We start from the raw sequence: 17,374 nt of genomic DNA on the forward strand, positions 1-17,374 counted from the left end.
ATCTCCGTCCCAGTCTCAGGTCTTTTGCAGACTCCATCAGGTTTTCTTCCAGAATGGTCCTGTATTTGGCTCCATCCATCTTCCCATCAATTTTAACCATCTTCCCTGTCCCTGCTGAAGAAAAGCAGGCCAAACCATGATGCTGCCACCACCATGTTTGACAGTGGGGATGGTGTGTTCAGCTGTGTTGCTTTTACGCCAAACATAACGTTTTGCATTGTTGCCAAAAAGTTACATTTTGGTTTCATCTGACCAGAGCAACTTCTTCCACATGTTTGGTGTGTCTCCCAGGTGGCTTGTGGCAAACTTTAAACGACACTTTTTATGGATATCTTTAAGAAATGGCTTTCTTCTTGCCACTCTTCCATAAAGGCCAGATTTGTGCAATATACGACTGATTGTTGTCCTATGGACAGAGTCTCCCACCTCAGCTGTAGATCTCTGCAGTTCATCCAGAGTGATCATGGGCCTCTTGGCTGCATCTCTGATCAGTCTTCTCCTTGTATGAGCTTAAAGTTTAGAGGGACGGCCAGGTCTTGGTAGATTTGCAGTGGTCTGATACTCCTTCCATTTCAATATTATCGCTTGCACAGTGCTCCTTGGGATGTTAAAAGCTTGGGAAATCTTTTTGTATCCAAATCCGGCTTTAAACTTCTTCACAACAGTATCTCGGACCTGCCTGGTCTGTTCCTTGTTCTTCATGATGCTCTCTGCGCTTTTAACGGACCTCTGAGACTATCACAGTGCAGGTGCATTTATACGGAGACTTGATTACACACAGGTGGATTGTATTTATCATCATTAGTCATTTAGGTCAACATTGGATCATTCAGAGATCCTCACTGAACTTCTGGAGAGAGTTTGCTGCACTGAAAGTAAAGGGGCTGAATAATTTTGCACGCCCAATTTTTCAGTTTTTGATTTGTTAAAAAAAATTGAAATATCCAATAAATGTCGTTCCACTTCATGATTGTGTCCCACTTGTTGTTGATTCTTCACAAAAAAATACAGTTTTATATCTTTATGTTTGAAGCCTGAAATGTGGCAAAAGGTCTCAAAGTTCAAGGGGGCCGAATACTTTCGCAAGGCACTGTATGACCTTAAAACAATTCCATGTAGCTTAGGAGAATCACCTCTCCCAGCTTAGACAGGGCTTGGACTGTAGCTGTAAGTATTGCAATACTGCTGGGTTTTTCACGCTCAACAGTATGGTCCACCACTCAAAGGACATCCAGCCAACTTGACACAACTGTGGGAAGAATTGAAGACAACATTGGCCAGCATCCCTGTGGAAAGCATTCGTCACCTTGTAGAGTCCATGCCCCGACAAATTGAGGCTTTTCTGAGGGCAAACGGGGGGTGCAATGCAATATTAGGAAGGTGTTGCCCAACTAGGACTAAATGAGACACTTTATTTAAAACATTTCAGTCAGAATGTGAAATCTCCGACAGTAGAGGGGTTCGGGTTGCTGCGTGATCAGGCGCCATTCCCAACCACTGAGGAGTGAGAGTCAATACTATGTGTCCATGCTCTGTGCAGTCAACTAGTATAAGTGTTTGTGAAGTACATATAGTATTTATTATTAAGGAGTCCTCTCTAGGGCTTGTTATGCCTTCTGAAATAGACGAGACACTTCTCAAGTATACATGGATCATTGGTCTTGGCTAGCGTGATAGGCCTTAATACCTAGGCCTACCTTTTAATAAAATAAAACAATTAAGCCAAGAGAAAGAAATATGTTATCCCACACAAAAAACACTTGCCATCCTTCACTGCATTAATTGAGAATAAAATGCATTTGCTTGTTTAGGAATCATTATAATATATTGTTATTTAGGAATCGTTCGTTATAGTATATTATTATTTAGGAATCGTTATAGTATATTATTATTTCGGAATCATTATAATATATGGTTATTTAGAAAACATTAATGTATATTGTTATTTAGGAATCGTTAAAATATATTGTTATTTAGGAATCATTATAATATATTATAATATATTGTTATTTAGGAATCGTTATAGTATATTAAAGACAGATTCTTTCAACTCTCCATATAATTCTCCAATAAAAATAAATACCAACAGATTGCATTCAACCATATGTGGGGCGTATAAATGTTGACCCACTGGGGATCACTATTTTGACGCACTGGGGATCACTATCTTATCCCACTGGGGATCACTATTTGACGCACTGGGGATCACTATCTTGACCCACTGGGGATCACTATCTTGACCCACTGGGGATCACTATCTTGACCCACTGGGGATCCACATTTGACGCACTGGGGATCACTATTTTGACGCACCGGGGATCACTATTTTGACCCGCCGGGGATCACCATTTTGACCCGCAGGGGATCACTATTTTGACCCACTGCGGATCACTATCTTGACCCACTGGGGATCACTATCTTGACCCACTAGGGATCGCTATTTTGATGCCCTGGGGATCACTATTTTGATGCCCTGGGGATCACTATTTTGATGCCCTGGGGATCACTATTTTGATGCCCTGGGGATCACTATTTTGATGCCCTGGGAATCACTAAGAGCTGGGTGGTATAATGACTTGTAATGTCAATGTAACCTCTCTCCAATCTGGGACATTTATCGGCTACATGTTCAGGTGGCCTAGCTATATTTATTGTACATTCCACCTTAGTATTCAGTTGATTAATTCATTTCAATATAAGTGTTCAACAAAGAGCTGGAAATAATAATTGGTTCATAGTTGTGGGCTTTGAGCACATACAGTAGCCTGCCTTTTTTGTCTCCCTCTTTTATTAACTGGCCAGCTGCCATGTTTCTTCAACATTCATTGAACCAATTCATTAACATTATTCATTGTACTTTCTATGGGAGAATAAAAACAAAAGGATAATCGACACGTGATTCATTCGTTGCCCACATGAATTAATAACACATTTTTTTCCCATTCATATACACATTTCTCCTTTATCATGCCGTATAAAAAAAACTAGAGTCGATGTCCACGCCTCCACAGAAATCTAATTAGCATAACAAATAAAAAAATAAAAAAAATCCCCATAGAAATTGGTCAATTTTGTATGCATCTCAGATTAGCACATCCTATGTTGCCCTCTCTGCATCCAGTGAAAGGTGACAGAGCTAGAGAACAGTGTTTGTCAGACCATGAGACATCCAGAAAATCGGTCTTCTCACGAAACTGTCTGCATCGTCCGGACGGTTTGGCCTATAAAACTAGTGTGGAAAGATGAGACTCTCACGATCACGATGGTGTTCTCCGTTTTGCTCTGCGACCCCCAACAAAATGTCTTGGAAGTTGGTTTGCAAACTTCTGTCTGTAGCGTCCGAACAGTTTGGGCTACACTCACGAACACATACTGTACATGTCGGTTGGTTTGCTCTAGGACTTCCACAGGCCTCACAACACAAGTTCCCCCAGTGAGTGAGTGAGTGAGTGAGTGAGTGAGTGAGTGAGTGAGTGAGTGAGTGAGTGAGTGAGTGAGTGAGAGAGAGAGAGCGAGCTGTACAATTTCAGCCTCTTAGGCTGTATGACATTTGATCTCTCTGTCTTTTTTCATCTCAGGCCTGTGTAGCCTATCAGCTGGGGAGCATTCCAAAATAATTGTCCAGATTATAACAATCATTATGTTGTCCTGTTCACGTGTCAGTTTATCCCTTAAACAAATAGATCATGGCTATAGCCTACCAACTAATGGGTTGTCATTTAGGCTACATAGCCAATAGTCATGAAAGTGTTATTCATTTCGATAGATGGTTTGAGTGGTGCTGTGATTGTCTTTTCAATAGATGTGTGAGTGAAGGCATTAACAACACATACCCTCTCTCTTTGATTGTTGTAGGGTATAATAGTCCATGGGTCCCCTCATTTCAGTAGCCTAAACAGTTCAACAGTCCATGGATCACCTCATTTCAGTAGCCTAAACAGTTCAATAGTCCATGGGTCCCCTCATTTCAGTAGCCTAAACAGTTCAACAGTCCATGGGTCACCTCATTTCAGTAACCTAAACAGTTCAATAGTCCATGGGTCCCCTCATTTCAGTAGCCTAAACAGTTCAATAGTCCATGGGTCACCTCATTTCAGTAGCCTAAACAGTTCAATAGTCCATGGATCACCTCATTTCAGTAGCCTAAACAGTTCAATAGTCCATGGGTCCCCTCATTTCAGTAGCCTAAACAGTTCAACAGTCCATGGGTCACCTCATTTCAGTAACCTAAACAGTTCAATAGTCCATTGGTCCCCTCATTTCAGTAGCCTAAACATTTCAATAGTCCATGGGTCACCTCATTTCAGTAGCCTAAACAGTTCAATAGTCCACGGGTCACCTCATTTCAGTAGCCTAAACAGTTCAACAGTCCATGGGTCCCCTCATTTCAGTAGCCTAAACAGTTCAATAGTCCACGGGTCACCTCATTTCAGTAGCCTAAACAGTTCAACAGTCCACGGGTCCCCTCATTTCAGTAGCCTAAACAGTTCAACAGTCCATGGGTCACCTCATTTCAGTAGCCTAAACAGTTCAACAGTCCATGGGTCACCTCATTTCAGTAGCCTAAACAGTTCAATAGTCCATGGGTCACCTCATTTCAGTAGCCTAAACAGTTCAATAGTCCATGGGTCACCTCATTTCAGTAGCCTAAACAGTTCAATAGTCCATGGGTCCCCTCATTTCAGTAGCCTAAACAGTTCAACAGTCCATGGGGCACCTCATTTCAGTAGCCTAAACAGTTCAACAGTCCATGGGTCACCTCATTTCAGTAGCCTAAACAGTTCAATAGTCCATAGGTCACCTCATTTCAGTAGCCTAAACAGTTCAACAGTCCATGGGTCACCTCATTTCAGTAGCCTAAACAGTTCAATAGTCCATGGGTCACCTCATTTCAGTAGCCTAAACAGTTCAATAGTCCACGGGTCACCTCATTTCAGTAGCCTAAACAGTTCAATAGTCCATGGGTCACCTCATTTCAGTAGCCTAAACAGTTCAATAGTCCATGGGTCACCTCATTTCAGTAGCCTAAACAGTTCAATAGTCCACGGGTCACCTCATTTCAGTAGCCTAAACAGTTCAATAGTCCATGGGTCACCTCATTTCAGTAGCCTAAACAGTTCAACAGTCCATGGGTCACCTCATTTCAGTAGCCTAAACAGTTCAATAGTCCATGGGTCACCTCATTTCAGTAGCCTAAACAGTTCAATAGTCCATGGGTCACCTCATTTCAGTAGCCTAAACAGTTCAATAGTCCACGGGTCACCTCATTTCAGTAGCCTAAATAGTTCAACAGTCCACGGGTCACCTCATTTCAGTAGCCTAAACAGTTCAATAGTCCATGGGTCACCTCATTTCAGTAGCCTAAACAGTTCAATAGTCCACGGGTCACCTCATTTCAGTAGCCTAAACAGTTCAATAGTCCATGGGTCACCTCATTTCAGTAGCCTAAACAGTTCAATAGTCCATGGGTCACCTCATTTCAGTAGCCTAAACAGTTCAACAGTCCATGGGTCACCTCATTTCAGTAGCCTAAACAGTTCAATAGTCCATGGGTCACCTCATTTCAGTAGCCTAAACAGTTCAACAGTCCATGGGTCCCCTCATTTCAGTAGCCTAAACAGTTCAATAGTCCATGGGTCACCTCATTTCAGTAGCCTAAACAGTTCAATAGTCCACGGGTCACCTCATTTCAGTAGCCTAAACAGTTCAATAGTCCATGGGTCACCTCATTTCAGTAGCCTAAACAGTTCAATAGTCCATGGGTCACCTCATTTCAGTAGCCTAAACAGTTCAATAGTCCATGGGTCACCTCATTTCAGTAGCCTAAACAGTTCAATAGTCCATGGGTCACCTCATTTCAGTAGCCTAAACAGTTCAATAGTCCACGGGTCACCTCATTTCAGTAGCCTAAACAGTTCAATAGTCCATGGGTCACCTCATTTCAGTAGCCTAAACAGTTCAACAGTCCATGGGTCACCTCATTTCAGTAGCCTAAACAGTTCAATATTCCACGGGTCACCTCATTTCAGTAACCTAAACAGTTCAACAGTCCATGGGTCACCTCATTTCAGTAGCCTAAACAGTTCAATAGTCCATGGGTCACCTCATTTCAGTAGCCTAAACAGTTCAATAGTCCAGTGCCCCATCTTTCCACTGTTGTCCTTTTCCATCTTGTCCAGAAATCGGGTAGCTGATTTCAGTGTGACATCTCTTTCGTTCCTTATCAAATCAAATGTTATTGGTCACATACACATGGTTAACAGATGTTAATACGAGTGTAGCGAAATGCTTGTAGACAGTTTCTAGACAGTTTGTCATTGCCAGTGCAAATTTCTATTATTAGTGTCCCTTACTCACTTTAGTCGAGTCGACAGCTACTTGGTCCATAGTCACATTGTTTTGCTGTGTTTGTTCATCTCTGTTTATCAATCTAGTATTTGCCATAACATGCAGCTGTCGACGTAACGTTTCAGTTCTTTCTAGACTTTAGAGTTGAGTTCTTTCCTATTTAATTAAGAGGTATATTTTAGTAAAGAAAGGGAATGCCAAACAGTTCACCTTCACCTTACTACCTCATGGTCGTCCTTGTCTCATCGCTGCAACTCCCCAACGAGCTCGGGAGAGGTGAAGACCGAGACATGCATCCTCCGAAACATGACCCGCCAAGCCACACTGCTTCTTAACACACTGCTCACTTAACCCAGGTAGTTAGACCAATGTGTCGGAGGGAACACTGTTATCGACTGATAATCGCAAGTCAGCTTGCAGGTGCCCGGCCAGCCACAAGGAGTCGCTAGGCACGATGAGCCTTGGAAAGAGTGGCATACTGTGACTATTCTCTCACAATTGGTCATTTCGTCTCATCTCCTGTATCTTTAGTAACCATATAAACTTATATTTGATTTAATATTATGGGATGTTGTGACATTCAGAACGACAGGACTTGACCGCCATCTGGATGGACAAGGTGAGATCTCTTATATGAACGTCTCTGTCTTCTCTTTCTTTCTATCAACTTTATATACCCTCTAGGAAGAGACGTGAATATATTATACTGATTAAACTACAAGTCACCCCCATTCAGACCTACCTTACTGATTAAACTACAAGTGACCCCCATTCAGACCAGCCTTACTGATTAAACTACAAGTGACCCCCATTCAGACCAGCCTTACTGATTAAACTACAAGTGACCCCCATTCAGACCGGCCTTACTGATTAAACTACAAGTGACCCCCATTCAGACCGGCCTTACTGATTAAACTACAAGTGACCCCCATTCAGACCAGCCTTACTGATTAAACTACAAGTGACCCCCATTCAGACCAGCCTTACTGATTAAACTACAAGTGACCCCCATTCAGACCAGCCTTACTGATTAAACTACAAGTGACCCCCATTCAGACCAGCCTTACTGATTAAACTACAAGTGACCCCCATTCAGACTACATATCCAGGTAGAGATGTGTGTGTGATTCGACAGCTCTTGCAATGATTTTTCTTTTCTTGACACCTGCAGTACAAGCCCCCCCATCCCCCACACAGTTACATGTAATGTTCTTATCCAGAGCGACTTATAAGAGCAATTAGTTAAATGCCTTGCTCAAGGGCACAGCAAAATATTTTCCACCAGATTTTTTTTTTTTGGCTCGAGGATTTGAACCAGCGACCTTTCGGTTGTAGTCGCAACACTCTTAAACACTGGGCTACTTGCCGTCACATGCCTCTTGCAAAAGACACGTTGGAAAGCCACAAACTGGCAGGGATCCATCAAAACAACTCTGCACTCATGTAAATGAAGTCGTTTAGAGTGAAGGGCAACAGATTGTTTCTCTGCGTCTGAAGCTCATTTGTGAGAGAGAGGCAGATATTAGTTAGCGTACAAATAGTACATTGTTTACCGGAAGCACTTTACAGCAGATGGAAAGGGGTTGAAGATACAATACATTATGTTTTGTTGATAGAGGCTGTGGTAACCATTATTTTTATTGGACTGTTTCTTTAAGACTTATTCGGAATCGGTGTCCCGCCCACGAGACAGTTGAGCTAACGTAGGCTAATGTGATTAGCATGAGGTTGTAAGTAACAAGACAATTTCCAAGGACATAGACATATCTGATATTGGTAGAAAGCTGAAATTATTGTTAATCTAACTGCAATGTCCAATTTACAGTAGCTATTACAGTGAAAGAGTACCTATTATTTGAGGGGAGTGCACAATTTTGAACATGAAAGGTTATTAATAAACAAATGAGGCACATTTGGGCAGTCTTGACCATCTAGTGGACAAAATCTAAATTGCACCTGGGCTGGAATAATACATTATGTCCTTTCTCTTGCATTTTAAAGATGATGGTACAAAGAATTACAAAAGAACGGTTGTTTTTTCTTTGTATTATCTTTTACCAGATCTAATGTGTTATATTCTCCTACATTCCTTTCATATTTCCATAAACTTCAGTGTTTCCTTTCAAATGGTACCAAGAATATGCATATCCTTGCTTCAGGGCCTGAACTATGGGCAGTTAGTTTTGGGTATGTCATTTTAGGCGAACATTTAAAAAAAGGGGCGGATCCTCCTGGTCGGTCTCTGTCTCTTGTCTTTGCGCCCCTCTTCCTCCGGGTCGTCTCTCTCTCTCGCTCTCTCGCTCTCTCTCTCTCTCTCTCTCTCTCTCTCTCTCGCTTTCTCTCTCTCTCATCTTTGAGCCCCTGTTCCCTCTGGGCCATATCTGTCTCTCATCTTTGAGCCCCTGTTCTCCCCCCGGGTCATCTCTGTCTCTTGTCTTTGAGGCCCTGTTCCCTGCGGGTCGTCTCTCTCTCGTCTTTGAGCCCCTGTTCCCTCCGAGTCGTATCTGTCAGTCATCTTTGAGCCCCTGTTCCCTCCGGGTCATCTCTGTCTCTCGTCTTTGAGGTGGTTTGCCTATGTGTCGCTATATTAAACCTGTGGGAGTAAAACCTGTTTTGTTTGAAGTGAGTTCAACCCTCCGGGTTGTCTCGCTCTCTCGTCTTTGAGCCCCTGTCCTCTCTGGGTTGTTTCTGTCTCTCGTCTTTGAGCCCCTGTTCCCTCCGGACCGGGATGTCACTCGTCTTTGAGACCCTGTTCCCTCTGGGTCTTCTCTGTCGCTTGTCTTTGAGCCCCTGTTCCCTCTGGGTCTTCTCTGTCTCTTGTCTTTGAGCCCCTGTTCCCTCCGGGTCGGGATGTCTCTCGTCTTTGAGCACCTGTTCCCTCTGGGTCGTATCTGTCTCTCGTCTTTGAGCCCCTGTTCCCTCCGGGTCGGTCTCTGTCTCTTGTCTTTGAGCCCCTGTTCCCTCCGGGTCGGGATGTCTCTCGTCTTTGAGCCCCTGTTCCCTCCGGATCGGGATGTCTCTCGTCTTTGAGCCCCTGTTCCCTCTGGGTCGTATCTGTCTCTCGTCTTTGAGCCCCTGTTCCCTCTGGGTTGTCTCTGTTTCTCGTCTTTTAGCCCCATGTTCCCTCCTGGTCGGGATGTCTCCCGTCTTTGAGCCCCTGTTGCTTCTGGGTCGGTCTCTGTTCCATGATCGGCTGGTGCAGTAACTCAAACCCAAGGAAATTCACTGTGAAAACATCTCCAGTTACCATCGGTTACCATCGTCTCTGAGGCTGTGTTCCTGTACAGATTTTTACGATTGAAGCTTTTGAAGTTGTGAATGAAAAATGACATTGCACTAGGTCTGACCCAAGAAAAAGCCGGTGAGAACATTCACTCACAATTACAAACCACACAAGGATAGGAAAACAGACCGAGACGGAGCTAATGCCCCAACAGAGCTTTATATTCTAGCGAAGGAGGCTGATTCATTAGCTTTTTATGCAACTCACACTGATGTGGCCATTGTGTGGCCATTGTGTGTGTGTGTGTGTGTGCGTGTGTGCGTGCGTGTGTTCGAGAGAAAAATGATTCACATTTATTCCTGGAATGTCTTCTCCTTGATGATGTGAGATACAACCGGGTATTTGTAAAGTATTTGAAATGTGCTTTGTCTGGAGAAAGAACAAACCCAAAATCCCAAAAGCATAAAATGCCGTCCACTAAAAGACAACGTCTGGCTTGAGTTGATTAAGTCCAAGGCCTGTTGCTCCCTCTGTGAATGCGTCATTAGAAAATACAATGCCTCATCTGACATTAACTGGACTAAAATGCAATTGACTGCCTGCAATATCGTAAGGTGGTGTTGTCCACCAAATGAAAGAAAACATGTCAGGGGAGCGTAAAGCAAAGGGGTATAAGAACTCTAATCCTGTGTCTACGCAATCACACCACTGGGGGTCGCTCTGCAGCCCCTGTTACCCTCAGCCAAGAGGTGGAAACTGGATTTATCAAAGGCAAGTCGGTCCTAACTGTATTCCCACTATGGTGCTCAAAGGTAAACATCTGCAATAGTTACTGCTGTATAGCCAAAACAAAGTGGCGAAGGATGCTATTTGTGTAAAATTAACCAATTGGAGATTGTGATTTGAGAAGGGCAATATTTAGGGAGCTTCTCTTTTCCAGGAAGATAACCTGCCAGGCTCAGTGATGGTAGGAGAGAACCTGCCAGGCTCAGTGATGGTAGGAGAGAACCTGCCAGGCTCAGTGATGGTAGGAGAGAACCTGCCAGGCTCCGTGATGGTAGGAGAGAACCTGCCAGGCTCAGTGATGGTAGGAGAGAACCTGCCAGGCTCAGTGATGGTAGGAGAGAACCTGCCAGGCTCAGTGATGGTAGGAAAGAACCTGCCAGGCTCAGTGATGGTAGGAAAGAACCTGCCAGGCTCAGTGATGGTAGGAGAGAACCTGCCAGGCTCAGTGATGGTAGGAGAGAACCTGCCAGGCTCCGTGATGGTAGGAGAGAACCTGCCAGGCTCAGTGATGGTAGGAGAGAACCTGCCAGGCTCAGTGATGGTAGGAGAGAACCTGCCAGGCTCCGTGATGGTAGGAGAGAACCTGCCAGGCTCCGTGATGGTAGGAGAGAACCTGCTAGAGTTAGTTTGTTCCAGTCTGGGCTTGATCACATTGACAGCTGATGGGCTGTATGCTTGTCTCCCCCAGCAACAGGACGTTATCTAGGCATAATATGTTGTGTCCGACGGTTGTCGCAAAATAACTGTTAAATAAATAAATGTTATTTGTGCTTACTATTGTCATGGTCCGTGAGATGCATTGCTTACCGTGAGATGCATGACCTTCCTGTCATGTCAAAGCTTTAGTATATTAAACTCATTGGCTCTGTTTAGTGGAATCACAAAGCCTCCATCTATAAAACCTCCCTCTGTGTGGAAAGAAAGAACGCTTGATGGTCAGATGTGCCATATATGGACATGACACCATGAAGCCATTTTGGGCCTCCCATCAACAGCAACATGTCATGTTGTCTCATATGGCTCTTTACAAGACAACAGACGTGTTTGCAGCAGGCGTCTATGGCCAATATGAAGGCAAAGAGAGAATGGAGCTACGTGACAACCTGATGCTCTGGTATCCAATGCAGAGCTACGTGACAATCTGATAATCTGGAATCCAATACAGAGCTACGTGACAATCTGATAATCTGGTATCCAATACAGAGCTACGTGACAACCTGATAATCTGGTATCCAATACAGAGCTACGTGACAACCTGATAATCTGGTATCCAATACAGAGCTACGTGACAACCTGATAATCTGGTATCCAATACAGAGCTACGTGACAACCTGATAATCTGGTATCCAATGCAGAGCTACGTGACAATCTGATAATCTGGTATCCAATACAGAGCTACGTGACAATCTGATAATCTGGTATCCAATACAGAGCTACGTGACAACCTGATAATCTGGTATCCAATACAGAGCTACGTGACAATCTGATAATCTGGTATCCAATACAGAGCTACGTGACAATCTGATAATCTGGTATCCAATGCAGAGCTACGTGACAACCTGATAATCTGGTATCCAATACAGAGCTACGTGACAACCTGATAATCTGGTATCCAATACAGAGCTACGTGACAATCTGATAATCTGGTATCCAATACAGAGCTACGTGACAATCTGATAATCTGGTATCCAATACAGAGCTACGTGACAATCTGATAATCTGGTATCCAATACAGAGCTACGTGACAACCTGATAATCTGGTATCCAATACAGAGCTACGTGACAACCTGATAATCTGGTATCCAATACAGAGCTACGTGACAATCTGATAATCTGGTATCCAATACAGAGCTACGTGACAATCTGATAATCTGGTATCCAATACAGAGCTACGTGACAACCTGATAATCTGGTATCCAATACAGAGCTACGTGACAATCTGATAATCTGGTATCCAATACAGAGCTACGTGACAACCTGATAATCTGGTATCCAATACAGAGCTACGTGACAACCTGATAATCTGGTATCCAATACAGAGCTACGTGACAATCTGATGCTCTGGTATCCAATGCTTTTTTCACAGCTACTCAGGTGCCACTCCTGCCATCTTCTGGAGCTCCGGTGGAAGGTCTGTCTGGTTATGATGGGGAGGAGCCTTTGTGTGTGTGTGTGTGTGTGTGTGTGTGTGTGTGTGTGTTTGTGTGTGTGTGTGTGCGCGCGTGTGTGTATATGTATATATATATATATTTGAGTGTGTCAAGAACTGCAATGCTGCTGTGGAATGCTTTCGACACCTTGTAGAGTCCATGCCCTGACGAATTGAGGCCGTTCTGAGGGCAAAGGAGGGCGCAACTCAATATTAGGAAGGTGTTCCTAATGTTTTGTAAACTCAGTGTATTGTCGTGTAAAAGCTTTTCAAACTGATTCAACTGTGGTTGAATAAGCCATAGGACAACATGTTTTTCTAAAGCTATTAAAAGTGAGGATGCTATGTCTAGGCTGCAACTTTCCCACTCTGTCTGCTAAGTGGATTGAGGGCATGGAAGCCAAACATATTTGTAATGTCTCTTTCAAATCACCCATTTGATCATGATAATGATGTCCCAGGATGTGATACTATGATATTATTTACGTGGTTATTAACTGGATCTGCTTTAGTTTATAAAAGGGATATCTGGCCTTAAACATGGGACTTTCAAGAAACATTATTGGCCTTAAACATGGGACTTTCAAGAAACCTCATTGGCCTTAAACATGGGACTTTCAAGAAACATTATTGGCCTTAAACATGGGACTTTCAAGAAGCCTCACTGGCCTTAAACATGGGACTTTCAAGAAACCTCATTGGCCCTAAATATGGGACTTTCAAGAAACATCATTGGTTTTTATTTCTGTTATGTGTGACTCACTTGAAGGGATATCTGCTGATACAACATCTTGAGTTAACCAGTACTTATCATGGAAGTCTAAGAGACATCCTGGGTACTGTACTGACCCATGTTGCAGTGCCAGGAAAGAAGTCCTCACCACCGAGTCTAGGTCCCGGGCCAACGCAGGTTAGTGAGCGGCTACTGGTCCCTGTCCAACGTGACCCTGTGCTTATTCCCTTGCGAAAGCCACCCAGTCGGCCCCATGAACCCTCAAACCTCAAGGTTTATGTGAACAAGCGTCGTTTTGAATGGGAATCCAGAACACCAGTCACAGTAATAATAGACCTCTCTAAAAAGGTTGACCAGAAAACAGTGAACAGTTCAAAGAACAGAGGGTGAGAACCACCATATTCTCCTCTCTTTCTTCCCTGCAGGATTTGTGAGAATGTTGAATGTGGCCCATGTACTCCATTTCTTTTATTACCTTCTCAGTTTCTATTATCGGGGTCGTGCGGCTCAACTGCTGTTTGTTCTAGAGGTAATTTGTCGTGGTTTTAAGCTTATTTGGGAGCCAGAGAGGAAAACGAGGCTGAAACTCAAGCCATAGGGCCTAAAATGGTAGCAAATATATAGCCTCTTGCCTGCCCCTTAGCTCACAGCGGTTGGAGTGAGCAATGAGCTCCAAGATGCATAGCCCCATGGGCGGCTTCTTCTGAAATAATATTTAAACCAGGGGTTATGGATGCAAAATGACCTCATCTGCGGTTGTTCCCACGAAAATGCAGTGAGTTTTTTTTTTTTTATATATATTTTTTGTACTCTTTGAAGGTAGCATGCGTAGAGGTCAGGGATTATTACGAGGGTACCCCCTTTCCTTTGGGAAAGCTGAGAGGTTAGACTGCTGCCTCTACAGGATATAATTCAGGTACCTGTTTACCCATACGTAGGGGTTGTAACGATAGTAACAGAAAGCTTGTCCGACACCATCTTGTCCGACACCACCATGCTGGGTAGCCATTTTGTGTTCCTACAATTTACGTCTGACTGTACCTTGGGAGATCTGTCGACACGCCTCACGGCTTCAGAATGGGAAAGAAGAAGCCAAGTCAGCGTCCCAAGCACCAAATAAAACCTCCATGATTAATTTAATACTTTTAATACTCATTTAAATCAAACCCATTCTCTCCACTTAACAATGCAGCACAAAGGGCCCACTGTCATAAAACCAATGAGCTGGTGAATAGACAAACACGTTTTGTCGCCATACACAAACGCCACATGTTTTCCTCCCTCACTGCGAACGGGCACGCCGCAGAACTCTTCAGAGTTCACTTCCTCGTTCTGCGACTCGCTGTCCTTTCACAAAAAGTCGGCGGAGTTCACTTTCAAGATTCAAGTTGGCGTCCGTCTGCGCTGTCGTAAGTAACAGTAGTGAGTTTTAACGTGTAACCGTCACCCTTAACAGACCCGGAGGGATTTTCCTTTTGACTGCGTGCGTCATCCATAATCTAGTCTCTCCTCTCACCGGACTGGCAATGTCTTCAGCTAGTCAGTCAAAGGGAGTGATCGCTGAACAGTTTGACTAATCCTGCCCTGCAGCATCGCAGAGCCTAGATCCTAGGGGCACATGCCATGTCATAATTCAGTGCTGTGAACGCCAGCTATTGATGTACCTGTCAGAATGTTGCTGATGTTTATACACTGAAGGCCCCCACCCCAGGCAAATTCAAATTAAATGTATGGTGCAATTGTAAACAGCTGTCACACAGCCCTGCTCGAACAAAGCACCGGGGGTTAACGAATTAACACCTCATCTGGTGCTAAAATACATTTTAGCACGGAGGAGGCGCAGGCTTTTGGTTCCTCCAGGTAAATGGGTGCTGTCAATGTGAGAGCACTGCTGGGATGGGATAATTAAGTTGACGGCTCATGAGGCTTTCCCCCGCCTACCCTTTGGCTTTTCGCCGCCCAGTGAGCTGTCGGCACCCGTCTGGGCCATGAGCTCCAAACTCCCCGGGGAAATGAGTCAGCCCAGCCCAGCCCAGTGAGCTTACCTGACACCCAGCTTCCTGGGTGTCAGTGATTCAGACTCACTGCTGCTTTTTCTTCAGACAAATGTGGAGAGAAATGCATCTTGGCTTCTTCCCCTCTGTGACAGTCCTTTAACATGTTACCCATAGGGCCTGTGTGTTTGTGTGTAGGTGTGCGGACGTGATATGCGTACCTCTCTCTCTCTGTTTATTAAATCCCCCCCCAGCGTATTTACTACCTGAGATTAATGTTTGACACAGTTGACAGAACCGTGTCGTTGTTACTTAGCTTCTTCTGTCTTTTCACATTTATTATATATTATTATTATTATTATTATAATAATTTGGCATCTCAAACTGTCAAGCAATGTTTTAATAGTCTTCCAAATGGAGGTGATTTCCACCCCACAAATGAATCTCTTCTTTAGAGTCCTTATGGTGACCATTGGTGCAGCTGCTTGGTGGCGTAATGTAGAGGATGCATGTATGTGCATTTGTGTTCCACTAGGTGGCAGTAAAAGCCTCTGGAATGGACTGGGACTGACCGTGACTGGTGTCACCTTCGTTTCAATGATATATACTGGGTGTACTCACATTTAACAGACATAAAGCTACCTTTTTGAAAGAAAAATAACTTAAGTTTGTCAGACACAATAAATCATAATATTTTGTGCTTTTTGTAATATCTTTCTTACAATAAATCCTCACAGGGACTTAACATTTTTTCTTCAATGTATTTGCACAGTAGGAAGCTTTGGATTTAAGCTTGTGAATCTGTCAAAATGATGAACTTTAGCATGAGGTCTAATTGTGTAGCAAAATATAGTAGTCTAGTGTAGTCTAGCACACTCTAGTGTAGTCTAGCACACTCTAGTGGACTCTAGTGTAGTCTAGTGTAGTCTAGCACACTGTAGTGTAGTGTAGTCTAGCACACTCTAGTGTAGTCTAGCACACTCTAGTGTACTCTAGTGTAGTCTAGTGTAGTCTAGCACACTGTAGTGTAGTGTAGTCTAGCACACTCTAGTGTAGTCTAGCACACTCTAGTGTAGTCTAGTGGACTCTAGTGTAGTCTAGTGTAGTCTAGCACACAGTAGTGTAGTGTAGTCTAGTGTAGTCTAGCACACTAGTGTAGTCTAGTGTATTCTAGTGTACTCTAGAGTCATTTAGTGTAGTATAGTCTATTGTACTCCAGTGAAGTCCAGTGTAGTGTAGTGTAGTCTAGCACACTAGTGTAGTCTAGTGTGGTATAGTGTAATCCAGTGTAGTCTAGTGTAGTCCAGTGTAGTGTAGTGTAGTCTAGCACACTAGTGTAGTCTAGTGTGGTATAGTGTAATCCAGTGTAGTCTAGTGTAGTCCAGTGTAGTGTAGTGTAGTCTAGCACACTAGTGTAGTCTAGTGTGTTATAGTGTAATCTAGTGTAGTCTAGTGTAGTCCAGTGTAGTCAAGTGTAGTGTAGTCTAGTGTAGTGTAGTCCAGTGTAGTCTAGTCTAGTGTAGTGTAATCTAGTGTAGTGTAGTCTAGTGTAATGCAGTGTACTCTAGTGCAGTGTAGTCCAGTGTAGTGCAGACTAGTGTAATCTAGTGTAGTCCTGTGTAGTCAAAAATAGTCTAGTGTAGTCTGGTGTAGTCTTTTCTAGTCTTGTGTAGTCTACTGTAGTATAGTCTAGTCCAGTGTAGTCTAGTGTAATCCGGTCTAGTCCAGTCTACTGTAGTCTAGTCTAGTGTAGTATAGTCTAGTGTAGTCCAGTATAGTTCGGTGTAGTCTAGTGTAGTCCAGTATAGTGTAGTGTATTTGTATTTGTCAAGGCAGCAGCTACTCTTCCTGGGGTACGACAGAATTATTAAGGCAGTTATACAATTTTAAATGCATTCCAATACGTTCCCTACAGACCTCAGGCCCATACTCCACAACCACATATCTACAACACAAAATCCATGTGTATGTGTTTCAAGCAGACCACCATAGTCCCTGTGCCCAAGAACACAAAGGCAACCTGCCTAAATGACTACAGACCCGTAGCACTCACATCCATAGCAATGAAGTGCTTTGAAAGGTTGATAATGGCTCACATCAACTCCACTACCCCAGAAACCCTAGACCCACTCCAATTTGCA

General features: G+C 43.6%; 1 long non-coding RNA gene across 1 annotated transcript in view; it reads right to left on the bottom strand.

Annotated features, from left to right (window-relative positions):
- Positions 1 to 247: 247 nt before the first annotated feature.
- Positions 248 to 17,374, bottom strand: part of LOC149985345 (uncharacterized) — a 46,675-nt gene continuing 29,548 nt past the window's right edge. Inside the window, exon 3 of the long non-coding RNA XR_016496038.1 lies at positions 248 to 509. This is a non-coding gene — a long non-coding RNA (uncharacterized LOC149985345). The remainder of the gene's footprint in view (positions 510 to 17,374) is intronic.

The sequence above is a fragment of the Oncorhynchus mykiss genome, chromosome 1 (genome assembly GCF_057628025.1).
Source record: "Oncorhynchus mykiss isolate SJ-2025 chromosome 1, ASM5762802v1, whole genome shotgun sequence".
Lineage (NCBI taxonomy): Eukaryota > Metazoa > Chordata > Actinopteri > Salmoniformes > Salmonidae > Oncorhynchus > Oncorhynchus mykiss.